Raw genomic sequence first — 12,822 nt, 5'->3', positions numbered from 1 at the left:
CCGTGGAGTCTGTGGTCACCAGTTTGGGAGAACTGAAAGTCGCCCGTGCATTCCCCCATAGCACTGGGAAAGGTTTGCACCCAAGCCTGTGAGACCAGGGAAGCCTGGCTGAGAGCACACTCCTACACCCCAGGCCAGGACTGTGAATCCTGGGAAAAATCTGCTCTCAGTGGGGTGCTGGGGAGAGGCACCATCCGGATCTTGGGAGAGCACTCGTGAGACCAGCTGAGTTCACCGAGAAGGAAGGAAGGATACACTAATCACCCCTCAGACTGCTGCAGCTAGTGTGACCAGGAAAAAAAGTTTGACCAGCTGGAAATCAACAAGTGTTTTTTTTTGTTTGGTTTGGTTTTTTTTTTTTTTTTGCTTTTTAAAAAAAAATAACCTTTTACTTCTTTAACTTTCTTATTGTTTTATATTTCAATACATTTACCCTCTTTCTTCTTCTTTCTTGTTTTATTCCTTCTTCCTTTCTTTCCAAACCTACTGCTATTTCCTCCCATCTGCGGCCTTTCTTTTTCTCTTCCTTTTTGCCCCTCTCCCCCAAATGAGAAAAAAGGCTTGGAATGGTGAAAAGACCAGAGTTGCACTCAAAGAGGGGGCACCCCAACAGTAGAGACAGAGAGACAAAATTCACTTTGCTATAACAGAAAAACTACAAGTTACTGCATATTTGTATTTTTTTCATTATTTTGACATTATTCTTACATCTTTTATTTTAATAGTATCTCTGTATTTCTCCTCATTCTGTATAGTCGTCTTTACCTTGGCTGGATATATTGTATTACTTGACAGGTTTCCCCTGTTCCCTCAATCATAGCGTATTGCTAATTTACTGTCCTTTACTTCCCCTTGCCCAGTTAGCACATTATTGAAAGTCCAATACTCCCTAATCTTGGTATATCATAGATTCTGCCCTATGATTGTTGCTCTAATATTATTGTAAATAATAGTTGTTACGTACTATTGTAAATACTACACAACAGATCTTAGCCCACTTCATTGTTGCCTGAACTATAATACTGTAGTGGTTAACTATTCTCTCTCACACTACACCTATTTACCATCCTTTATTCTCACCTTACCTAAGAATCTGACCTCCCGAAACCTCACTGCTTTCTAGATCCAAATCACAAACCTTCCCTCCCCAACAAGAGCCTTATCTTCCTTCCATCCTTTCTAAAAAGTGGCTAGTTGGGTTGAAGATTATGGTTATCACTGTACATAATCAGGGGATCAGCTATCTCTTCTCTACCAGCTGCTACTGTAAATATCACAAAATACTCTCCTGCTGTCATAAACCAGTTTGCCTTCCCCTTCAACTGATCACAAAAAAAAAAAAAAAAAAAAAAAAGAGTAGGTAGAAGCATAAACACCAGGATACGCCCTGGAAGAGGAAACCCAACAACAAAGGAACCACCAACAGATAACAACAGAAGAAGGTGAAAGAGAAAGTAGAAACCACACAAACCTCACCCAAGACCTATCTGGAAATACAACTAGACAGCGGAGAAACTGCCCAGGGCAAACAACTGAACAAGAGCAAAAGACAATCCTCAAAACCCTGTACACAGAGAAGAACTAGCTTCGATGTAACCCGCCCTCACCAGCACAGCAAATTAAAATGGGTAGTGGACAGAGGGACCATCAGTTCATCAGCTGGCAGGAAGGACCCACAAAAAAAAGACCCAGAAACAACAAAATTCAAAGACAAGCTCAAAACCAATGTAAAGGACAGCCCATGACCAGTGAGCTGGGGAGATCAAGGAGACTACACCACTGAATCTCACAGGTATTATACCACAGAAGTGCACACTATAAATCTAGGAAGCCAGAACAAATCAATTTAAGAAGCTGAAGCTTTTTTATTTTTCTGAGAAAATTCCATACTGTTTTCCATAATGGTTGTACCAGTCTGCAATCCCACCAACAGTGAACTAAGGTCCCCTTTTCCCCACACCCTCTCCAACATTTGTTGTTTGTTGCTTTGTCTATTATAGCCATACTGACTGGTGTAAAGTGGTATCTCATTGTGGTTTTAATTTGCATCTCTCTGATAGCTAACGATATTGACCTGCCTTTTGACCCAGCAATTCCACTGCTAGGATTATACCCCAAGAATCCTAAAACATCAATTTCAAAGAACCTATGCACCACAATGTTCATAGCAGCACAATTTACAATAGCCAAGAGTTGGAAGCAACCTAGGTGCCCATCAGTAAATGAATGGATCCAAAAATTGTGGTACATATACACCATGGAATTCTATGCAGCAGAGAGAAAGAAGGAGCTACTACCTTTTGCAACAACATGGATGGAACTGGAAAGCATTATGCTGAGTGAAATAGGCCAGGCATTGAAGGACAAATACCATATGATCTCACCTTTGACAGGAAGCTAAAGAATAAAACAAACAAGCAAACAGAATAAAAACAAAGACGCTGAAATAGAGAACAAGTGGGCAGCGACCAGAGGGGAGCGGGAAGGGAACTTAAGGGGAAAAAGGGGGGAGGGATTTTGAGGAACAAGTATGAAAGACACAGAGATGAGGACTGGGGGGGGGGGGAATGGGAGGGAGGGGGGAGACCGGGCGGGGTGGGATGGGAGAAATAGATAAAAAAAAAAAATGTACTTGAAAAGTAACTAAATAAAATTTAATATTAAAAAAAAAAAAAGAAGCTGAAGCTAACAAGAAGAGTCTCACAAACAATGGAAAGACAAAGAAATAACCCCTCAGTGAAAGAAAAGGAGGAACCCTCAGAAAGAATGCTAGATGAAATTCAGGCAACTCAGCTATCAGATACTGAATTCAAAGCACTGGTTATCAGGAAGTTCAAAGAGCTCACAATCAGCTACCAGAAACTACAGGGGAGCTACAATGAACTCACTGCAAACTATATCAACATAATAAAGGAAATAGAAACTATCAGCAAAGGCTAAGAGGAAATGAAGAATACAATTTCTGACTGAAGAACACAGTTGAAAGAATCAAAAGCAGGATCGATGAAGCAGAACATCAGATCAGCGAGTTGGAGGACAAAGTAGAAAAAACTCCCAGAAAGACCAAGAAAAGGAAAACAGGCTCAGAAACAATGAGGAGGGATTACGAGAAATGCAAGACAATATGAAACATAATAATATCTGAATAATAGGGATACCAGGAAGAGAAAAAAAAGAGCTAAGAATAAAAAAATCTATTTGAAAAGGTAATGATGGAAATTTTCCCTAATTTGATGAAAGAAAAAGTCACACAAATCCAGGAATCACAGAGAGTCCCAATCAAGAGGAACCCAAAGAGGCCCACTTCAAGACACATCATCATTAAAATGGAAAAATTTCAAGATAAAAAGAGAATCTTAAAGGCAGCAAGGGAGAAAAAGGAAGTAACATACAAGGGAGCCCCAATAAGGTTAGCTACTGATTTCCCAATGGAAACACTCCAAGCCAGAAGAGAATGGCAAGAAATATTCCAAGTAATGAGAACCGGAGGCCTACAACCAAGGCTACTTTACCCAGCAAGGCTTTCAATCAAGATAGAAGGCTAAATAAAAAGCTTCCAAGACAAAAGAAGTCTAAAAGAATACACCTCCACCAAACTAGCTCTGCAAGAAATACTAAAAGGACTGCTTTAAGGAAAGGAAGAAAAAGAGAGAGACAATGAGAAGCACAGGTATAAAAATGTCAATGAATAAGTACCTATCAATAATAACCTTAAATGTAAATAGATTAAATGCTCCAATCAAAGGACATAGAATAGCTGAATGGATAAGAAAGCATGACCCACACATATGCTGCCTACAAAAGACCCACCTCAGGACAAAAGACTTACACAGACTAAAAGTGAGGGATTGGAAACAAATTTTCCAAGCAAACCACCAGGGGAAAAAAAGCCAAGGTAGCAATACTCATATCTGACAAAACAGACTTCAAAATAAGGGCCATAAAGAGAGACCCAGAAGGTCACTTCATAATACTCAAGGGAAGGATCCACCAAGAAGACATAAACATTTAAATATATATGCACCCAACATAGGAGCACTCAAATATGTAAAGAAAATCTTAGAGGACTGCAAGAAAAATATTGACAGCAACACAATTATAGTAGGGGATTTTAACACCCCACTGTCAAAAATGGACAGATCTTCCAAACAAATGATCAACAAAGATATTGTGGCATTAAACAATGCCCTAGATGAAATGGACTTAACTGATATATATATAGAGCCCTTCATCCCAAAGCTAAATACGCTAAATTTGCGTAAATACGCATTCTTTTCAAAGGCACATGGAACATTTTCAAAGATAGACCACATGATAGGTCACAAAACAAGCCTCAACAAATTTAAGAAAATTGAAATCATCCCAAGCATTTTCTCCGATCACAAGGGACTGAAACTGGAAACCAACCCCAAGAGAAAAGACCCAAAACATTCAAAATCATGGAGATTGAATAGCATGCTATTAAACAATGAATGGGTCAAGAATGAAATTAGGGAAGAAATCAAAAAGTTTCTGGAAACAAATGAAAATGAACTCACAAGAACCCAAAACTTATGGGACACAGCCAAGGCAGTCCTGAGAGGGAAGTTCATAGCAATACAGGCTTACCCAAAGAAGATAGAAACATTTCAAACAAACAACCTAACCCTACGCCTGCAAGAGCTCGAGGAACAACAACAAAGACAGCCCAGAGCAAGGAGAAGGAAGGAAATAACCAAGATCACAGCAGAATTAAATGACATAGAGACTAAAAACACAATTCTAAAAATCAATGAATCCAGGAGTTGGTTCTTTGAAAAGATAAACAAAATAGACAAGCCTTTAAGTAGGCTCATCAAGAAAAGAAGGGCACGGACCCAAATAAACACAATCAGAAATGAAAGAGGAGAGATTACAACTGATACCACAGAAATAGAAGTGATTGTAAGAAATTACTATGAAGAACTGCATGCCAAGACATTTGAAAACCTAGGTGAAAAGGACAAATTTCTAGGAAAAATATAATCTTCTAAAACTCAATGAAAAAGAAGCAGAAAACCTGAATAGACCAATAACAGCAGATGAAATTGAAGCAGTAATCAAAAAACTCCCGTCACACAAAAGCCCTGGCCCAGATGGTTTCACAGGAGAATTCTACAAAGTATTTAAGGAAGAGCTAACCCCTATTTTTCACAGACTATTCCAAAAAATTCAGAAGGATGGAAAACTCCCAAATTCTTTTTATGAAGCCAGCATCAACTTAATTCCAAAACCAGTAGAGACACAACAAAGAAAGAAAACTTCAGGTCAATATCACTGATGAACACAAATGCTAAAATCCTCAACAAAATATTGGCAAATCGCATCCAACAGTACATCAAAAAGATCATACACCATGACCAAGTGGGATTCATCCCAGGGATGCAAGGATGGTTCAATATTCACAAATCAGTAATTGTAATACATCACAGAAACAAAAGCAAAGACAAACACCATATGATCATATCAATAGACGTGGAAAAAGCTTTTGATAAGGTACAACACACATTTATGATAAAGACACTTAGCAAAGTGGAAATATGGAGCATTCCTCAATATAATAAAGACCATATATGAGAGACCTACAGCCAACATCATACTCACTGGGCAAAAACTAAGATCATTTCCACTAAGATCAGGAACAAGACAAGGTTGTCCACTTTCACCACTTCTATTAAATATAGTATTGGAAGTTTTAGCCACAGCGATCAGGCAAGAAAAGGAAATAAAAGGCATCCAAAATGAAAAGGAGGAAACAAAACTGTCATTGTTTGTAGATGACATGATAGTGTACATGGAAAATCCTATAGACTCTACCAAAAAACTGCTCGAGCTAATACATGAATTTGGCAAAACAGCAGGATACAAAGTCAATATCCAGAAATCAAAGGCATTCTTGTATACTAACAATGAAGCAGCAGAAGCAGAAATCAAGAAAAAAATCCCATTCGATATAGAAAAAAGAAAAATAAAATACCTAGGAATAAACCTAACCAAGGAGGTAAAAGACCTGTACTCAGAAAACTACACAACACGGAAGAAAGAAATCGAGGAAGACACAAATGGAAACATATACCACGTTTATGGACCGGAAGAATTAAAATCATCAAAATGTCCATACTACACAAAGCAATTTACACATTCAATGCAATACATATTAATGTACCAATGACATACTTCACATAGAACAAACACTTCAAAAATTTATATGGAACCACAAATGACCCCGAATAGCAGCCTCAATTTTGAGAAAGAAGAACAAAGTAGGAGGGATCACAATACCTGATACCAAACTGTATTACAAGGCCACTGTAGTCAAAACAGCCTGGTACTGGCTTAAAAACAGGCACATAGACCAATGGAACAAAACAGAGAGCCCAGAAATAAACCCAAATCTCTATGTGTGGGGGCAACTTCTCCCCAAGTCCCCCTGGTGCCACAGACACGCGTGAATGAATAAATATGGCCGAGACATGCTGAGATCTGTTTGGGGATGAGGAGTGGGCTGTGGCCAGTTTCTCAGGGGAGACAAAGGCCAGCAGCAGCCAGTTTCTCTGTGGAGAAAAAGGCCCCGAGCGCCCTCTTCCATAGCCTTTTATTGGGTTGTAACACACAAGAATACAGGGCGGCAAGGATCAAACAGTACATAACATTACAAAGAAATCTGAGGGCCTCAGAGTCACTGTCTGTCAGGAAGACAGGTGAAAAAACTTTGGGAGAGATACTAATTTCCTCTCCGACCCTTAGCACATGAATGAAAGCACTCTTGGCAGAGTAGATTTCACAGGTTTATCGGGAAGTCTTTGTGATGCCAGATTTCCCCCCAGGACATGCTCTAGCAAGGCAGGAGCTGCACCTCTCCCCAACAGGTATTCAGGCTTAAGGGGATTATAGCCAGGAGGTTATAAGTCTCCCAGAAGACCTGGGGACTCTGGCTTTGTCAAAGCCAGGGAGCGAGAGTTCATTGCTCTTTGTTGCAGCCCCGTGAGTCCTTCCATGAAGGCCTCTCTAGTGATTGAGTCTAGGTTAGGTTGCCCCCTGCTGTGAGGGGTCTTACCCATCATTGACATTCGACCAAGCTTTGGGGACAGGGAGAGGAACTGAGGCAGCGTTTGCTACCAGAGACAAGCTTTGTCTCCTGTGGCTCACAGTCCAGAGGTAGTTGCTCACTCATCCTCAAGCCACAAGGGGCAGAGAGCTACAATTCCTGAAACCAGGCAGAGTGGTACACAACATCTGTGGCCAATTAATATTTGACAAAGGGGGCAGCAACCCAAAATGGACTAATAATAGCCTCTTCAACAAATGGTGTTGGGAGAACTGGACAGCTATGTGCAAAAAAAAACTGAAACCGGAGCACCAACTTACACTATACACCAAAATAAATTCAAGGTGGATAAAAAACTTAAATATAAGCTGTGACACCATTAAAGTCCTAGAGGAGAACATTGGCAGGAAAATCTCAGATATTTCAGGCAGCAACATTTTTTACTGATATGTCCCCTAGAGCAAGGGACATAAAGGAAAGAATAAACAAATGGGATCTCATCAAAATTAAAAGCTTTTGCACAGCTAAAGAAAACAGTATTAAAATAAAAAGAGATCCAGCTGTATGGGAGAACATATTTGCCAATGATACCTCAGACAAGGGTTTAATCTCCAAAATATACAAAGAACTTACACGACTCCACTCCAAGAAGACAAGCAACCCAATTAAAAATTGGGCAAAGGGCTTGAACAGACATTTCTCCAAGGAGGACATACAGGAAATCCAGAGACACATGAAAAGATGCTTAATATCACTAGCTATCAGAAAGATGCAAATTAAAACCACAATGAGATATCACTTTACACTGGTTAGAATGGCCATCATAAACAAAGCAACAAACAAGCATTAGAGAGGGCGTGGAGAAGAGGGGACCCTAATCCATTGTTGGTGGGATTGCAGACTGGTACAATCACTGTAGAAAACAGTATGAAATTTTCTCAGAAAACTAAAAATGGACCTGCCTTTTGACCCGGCAATTCCATTGCTGGGAGTATATCCTAAGAACCCTAAAGCACCAATCCAAAAGACCTTATGCACCCCAATGTTCATAGTAACACAATTTACAATAGCCAAGAGCTTGAAGCAACCTAGGTGCCCATCAGTAAATGAATGTATCAAAAAACCATGGTACATATACACAATGGAATTCTATGCATCAGAAAGAAATAAAGAGCTCCTGCCCTTTGCAACAGCATGGATGGAGCTGGAAAGCATTACGCTGAGTGAAATAAACCAGGTGTTTAAAGAGAAATACCATATGATCTCACCTTTAAAGGAAGCTAGCAACAAAACAAACAAGCAAGAAAAATAAAAACAAAGACACTGAAATAGAGAATAGGGGGACAGTGACCAGAAGGGAAAGGGGAGGGAATTTCAGGGGGAAAAGGGAAGAATCCACCAAGAAGACATAAACATTGTAAATATATAGGTACCCAGCATAGGAGCACCCAAATATATAAAGAAAATTTTAGAGGACTTCAAGAACAGTATTGACAGCAACACAATTATAGTTGTGGATTTTAACACCCCACCATCAAAAATGGACAGATCTTCCAAACAAAAAATCAACAAAGATATTGTGGAATTGAACAACATCCTAGATGAAATGGACTTAACTGATATATATAGAACCCTATATAGGATTTACAGGAACTAGTAAAAGGACACATGGACAACAACCAAGGGGGGAGGAAATGGGAGGGAGGTGGGGAGCACTGGGGGGTGGGCTGGGATGGGAGTAAAAGATAGAAAACTGTACTTGAACAATAATTAAATTTAAAAAATTTTTTAAAGATCTAACATAAGCAAGACATTATGCTTAGAGGTGAAGGACAGACAAGGGTAAATCAGACAAGGTCCTTGTCCTCAGGAAGCAGTCGAGTGAGGAGATTAAGACTTACCTGCACCTATGTGGATAAAGCAGAAAAAGCTTTCACCTGGTAGTAACCAAAGTTGTTAGTTACAGATCTGCCCCAAGCTAAAGATATCAACCTGAGCAAGTTTCTTTTACTTGCCTTCTTAATATCTTCATCTGTAAACTAGGAATAAACTTAGTCAACAAACATACAATGAGTTTGTACCATCTGACAATAGTAGCCAACCTTAACAAGCAATTACCATGTGGCAAGTATCAGGGTAAACGTTTTACCTCGAGCACCCCCTTTAATCCTCAAAGCGATCCCATTTTCAAAAGGACAAAATTGAGATTCAAAGATGTTAAGTAACTCCCGAAGGTTACAAAGTGGTTGAGCTGGATTCAAGCCTAGGTTGATCCAAGCCTAAAACTGATGCTTTTAAATCCTGCAACCATCTCTAATAGCTTCTATATTATACGACCATTATTGTTTTCAAAAATGTAGATTATAAAAACAAAGAGTTTGGTTTTTATTTTAATAATGGAGATTAAGGGTGCACAATAGAATGATACATTGCTTCCACCAGGGGACATCTAAGAAGACTTCTTGGATGAGGCAACATGTAGCTGAAGACTTCCTCACACAGAGGGACAGTAAGAGCACTCCAGGCTGAGAGAGCTATGTGAGTGGTTACAGAGCAGTAAACACTCCCGGATTTGTAGGGTACAAGGAGGAAGGGGAGTAAAAATGAAGCCTTGAAAAGTCAGCTGTAATCAAGTTGTGGAGAGCCTTCAGAGTCATGCTGAGGACGCTAGATGCTACAGAAAATTTGCAGCTTCTGAAAGTTGAAGAACATGAGAATGAAATGATTAGTATTCTTTAGTTTGGGGATTACATCTTTGTTTCATTGGGAATGTTTTTGCTGTTGTTTTCATTATTTACAAGCAAGTTATTTACATTATTTACAGTTATCAAGATTACCAAATACAAGATGCAAATACAAAACTGGTGTGACTCAACTAGCAACAAATAACTTAAAATGTCATTTTTAGATGACACAATTTTCAATAGCAGCGCAATCTAAATATAACTTGGGAATATATTACAAAAGGTGTGAATTGTTTTTTTCTGAGAAAATTATAAAACCTAATTAACAAAAGTAAGAGAAGTTAATAGTAAGTAATAGAAGTAAGTAAGTTCTCTTTTTCTCTTATGGAGCTTTTCTGGTGCTTTTATAAATGTGTGTGGTTGCATAGGGGACCAAAAAAAAAAAAAAAAAGTAAGTAAGTTAATAGAAGTAGGTAGAAAGACATCAAATGGATCTATAAATTCAATGCAACTCCAGTGAAAATCTTGCAAAGGTTATTTGTGGAATTTCACAGGCCAGTCAGTCCTTACATTCACATGGAGGAAAATGGGCCAAGTCTGTCAAGATAATTTGGAAGAAAGAAGAAAAAAAGTTGATGTTGAAAGTCCTCAGATGTCAAAACATTTTAAAACTAAGTGACCTGAGAATGGCCCAGAAACATTAGTTGTGGTTTTACATTTCTTTGATGAATTAAAGAAAGAGTGTGGAGAAGGAAGATGGGATAGATTATACACACGACAAAAGAGAGATGAGTTCCGTGCCTCACCCACTTTGAATCAGAGTGACCCCCGATCCTTAAAAAAGTGACCCAAACTCTTACATATAGACAAAAGCTATTTTCAAAAGAAGCACTTGGATCTCAGGAACCTGGTGTTAAGAATACTAATTCTTAGTAGTTGGAGTAAGTTTTTAAAAGCCACCTGGCATTTGCCAATCATCTGCTATGTGCTAAAAACAAAGGAGTCAGAAGGTGAAATTGTAAGCAAACTGTCCTGGGTCTCAAATAGCCTGTGAGAGAGTTGAGAGGGCAGAAGTTACACAGTAGTTGTTTAGTTGACTAAAGACCTAAAGAACTACTAGTACTAAACTAAAAAACTACTTACAAAGCAGCATGTGAGTAAATAGAATAAAGTATAAGTATAAATGAAAAAAAAATACTGAGAGTTGCAAGGAGAGCAGAAACCACACCATAGGCAGATAAGCACAAGGAGATATTCTGAGGTGGGTCTGGGAAGTATATGGCTCTGAGAGGGAGTCATTGACATTGAGAGCACGGTCACTCATCTGCCAAGACTCAGCATGACTCAGGCACCAAAACCATCAATATGCACGGTTGACTGCATATAAATTCAGTCATGTTATGACCAACTTGTTAAGATACAACTTCAAAATCTGCTTTCCTCTTTAAAAAATTAACTAATGATCCTAAGGTTTTTGAAAATGCTGATTTGTCTCCCTACTTCTTGCTCTCTTTTTGCTGTGCTGTTTTACGATGCTGCAGAGAGCTAGCAATTTCCTCCCTTTGGGGACGCTTTATTTTGGGACTTAAAATCACTCACAGCTGTTGCTTTTTGAGGTGCAAAGCACCAACTTGGAAGGAACACAAGTTAATACCTGATGGGGAGGTGTGACTCCTCTCTTTGAGAAACTTACTGGCTCACTGTTCATACAGTCAGGAGTCTCCAGTGATGCTCTCTTTCAGAGCTGTTACCTACCTCGTGCATCATTAGAACTACAGACTATTAGCTCCAGATATAGACCCACTAGAGCTATCTAAACCATTTCTATAAAGCTAGCTCACAGAACTAACTTTATATATCCAGGAACCAAGATTCCAACTCAATGTACTATAATCCAACCAAAAGGTAATGCACCACAAAGTTTATATTGATAAGTTTGCAATGATGAAGGCAACCACACAAAATCTCATTACTCAAAAGAAATTAAACTCACTGTGGTTTATACAGCAATATTTCTCATCCATGTCTAACATTAAATCATTCACGAGCCAGTCCAGTTAAATATAATTTGTTGTAATCTTGGTAAACATTGGGAGGTAATCAACAAGTCCTCAGCTCCAGCTCTGAAGCAGCACATAATACATTTCTGAAATAAACAGATGATTCAGAAAAGGCTTCATCATAATAACTGACATTTGTGATGTATCAACAAGGTTCCCTAAGTTCTGATATTATACTTATTGGAATTATAAATAGGCATACAGTTTAAGATGTTTATAAGTCATTTGTTATTGCTTCTGTTATTCCTGCATAGTTACTAACAATTGAGATTAGCGCCACCATTTCTTGATGCATTTGGTTTAAATTCTTAACTTGCTTGATTTCAGGTGCTCCTCACAGCAACCCTGTGAAAAATTACTCTGCTTGCATTTTGCAGCTAAGGAAACTGAGGTATGGAGAAGTACTGTCCCATAGGCAGAGACAATACTTACTCCAGCTCTGATCCCAGAGCCCAGGTTTTTAACCATCTGTTTCACTGCTCACTAGTTGTAGAGCATTTGTGTATGATTACTAATTAATTATAAGTGGGTGGAAAGGTAGACAGCTCAAAAATTTCCAAGTAGAGACTTTAAGGGTATTGCTCTGCTTGGAAATGGGGCATTAGGGCTCTTGCCTGAAGATATATTTCAATAGAAAAACCCATTTTAACTTAGATGGTACAGTCCTTTGGGGTGATTTATTTGGGCCGATTAACAGAGTTGGGAGGGGAGAAGTGTTAAACCCCTCAAGTCATCCTTTAGTATTGCTAATATGGATGACATTACTGCATACTTATATCATTTTCTCTTTGGTTTCCTGAAAAGGGGATGAGTGCTAGAATTTATCCTCCCGTTTACACATTTGGACTTACATGCACTATGGACCACAATATTAAGTCATGATTACTTTTTCCCCCTTGCAATTTTTTTGATCTGATCTATCGAAAGACATACAAGCTACTGCTACATAACTAAATGATTGTTTGATTAGATGTGGGGAAAATATTCATGTTCACTAGCTACAAAGCATCAT

The 12,822-nt window shown here is 38.8% G+C and overlaps 1 long non-coding RNA gene across 1 annotated transcript in view; it reads right to left on the bottom strand.

The window, feature by feature from the left end:
* Positions 1–9,481: 9,481 nt before the first annotated feature.
* Positions 9,482–12,822, bottom strand: part of LOC119047615 (uncharacterized) — a 5,098-nt gene continuing 1,757 nt past the window's right edge. The window contains exons 2-3 of the long non-coding RNA XR_005082176.2: positions 11,744–11,896; positions 9,482–9,760 (exon numbers count right to left, since the gene is read on the bottom strand). This is a non-coding gene — a long non-coding RNA (uncharacterized LOC119047615). The remainder of the gene's footprint in view (positions 9,761–11,743; positions 11,897–12,822) is intronic.

The sequence above is a fragment of the Artibeus jamaicensis genome, unplaced genomic scaffold (genome assembly GCF_021234435.1).
Source record: "Artibeus jamaicensis isolate MK-2021 breed Jamaican fruit bat unplaced genomic scaffold, CSHL_Jam_final scaffold_1964, whole genome shotgun sequence".
NCBI classification, from domain to species: Eukaryota; Metazoa; Chordata; class Mammalia; order Chiroptera; family Phyllostomidae; genus Artibeus; species Artibeus jamaicensis.
Note: the sequence above shows the minus strand (reverse complement) of the source record. Positions and strands in the feature narration are given on the sequence as shown.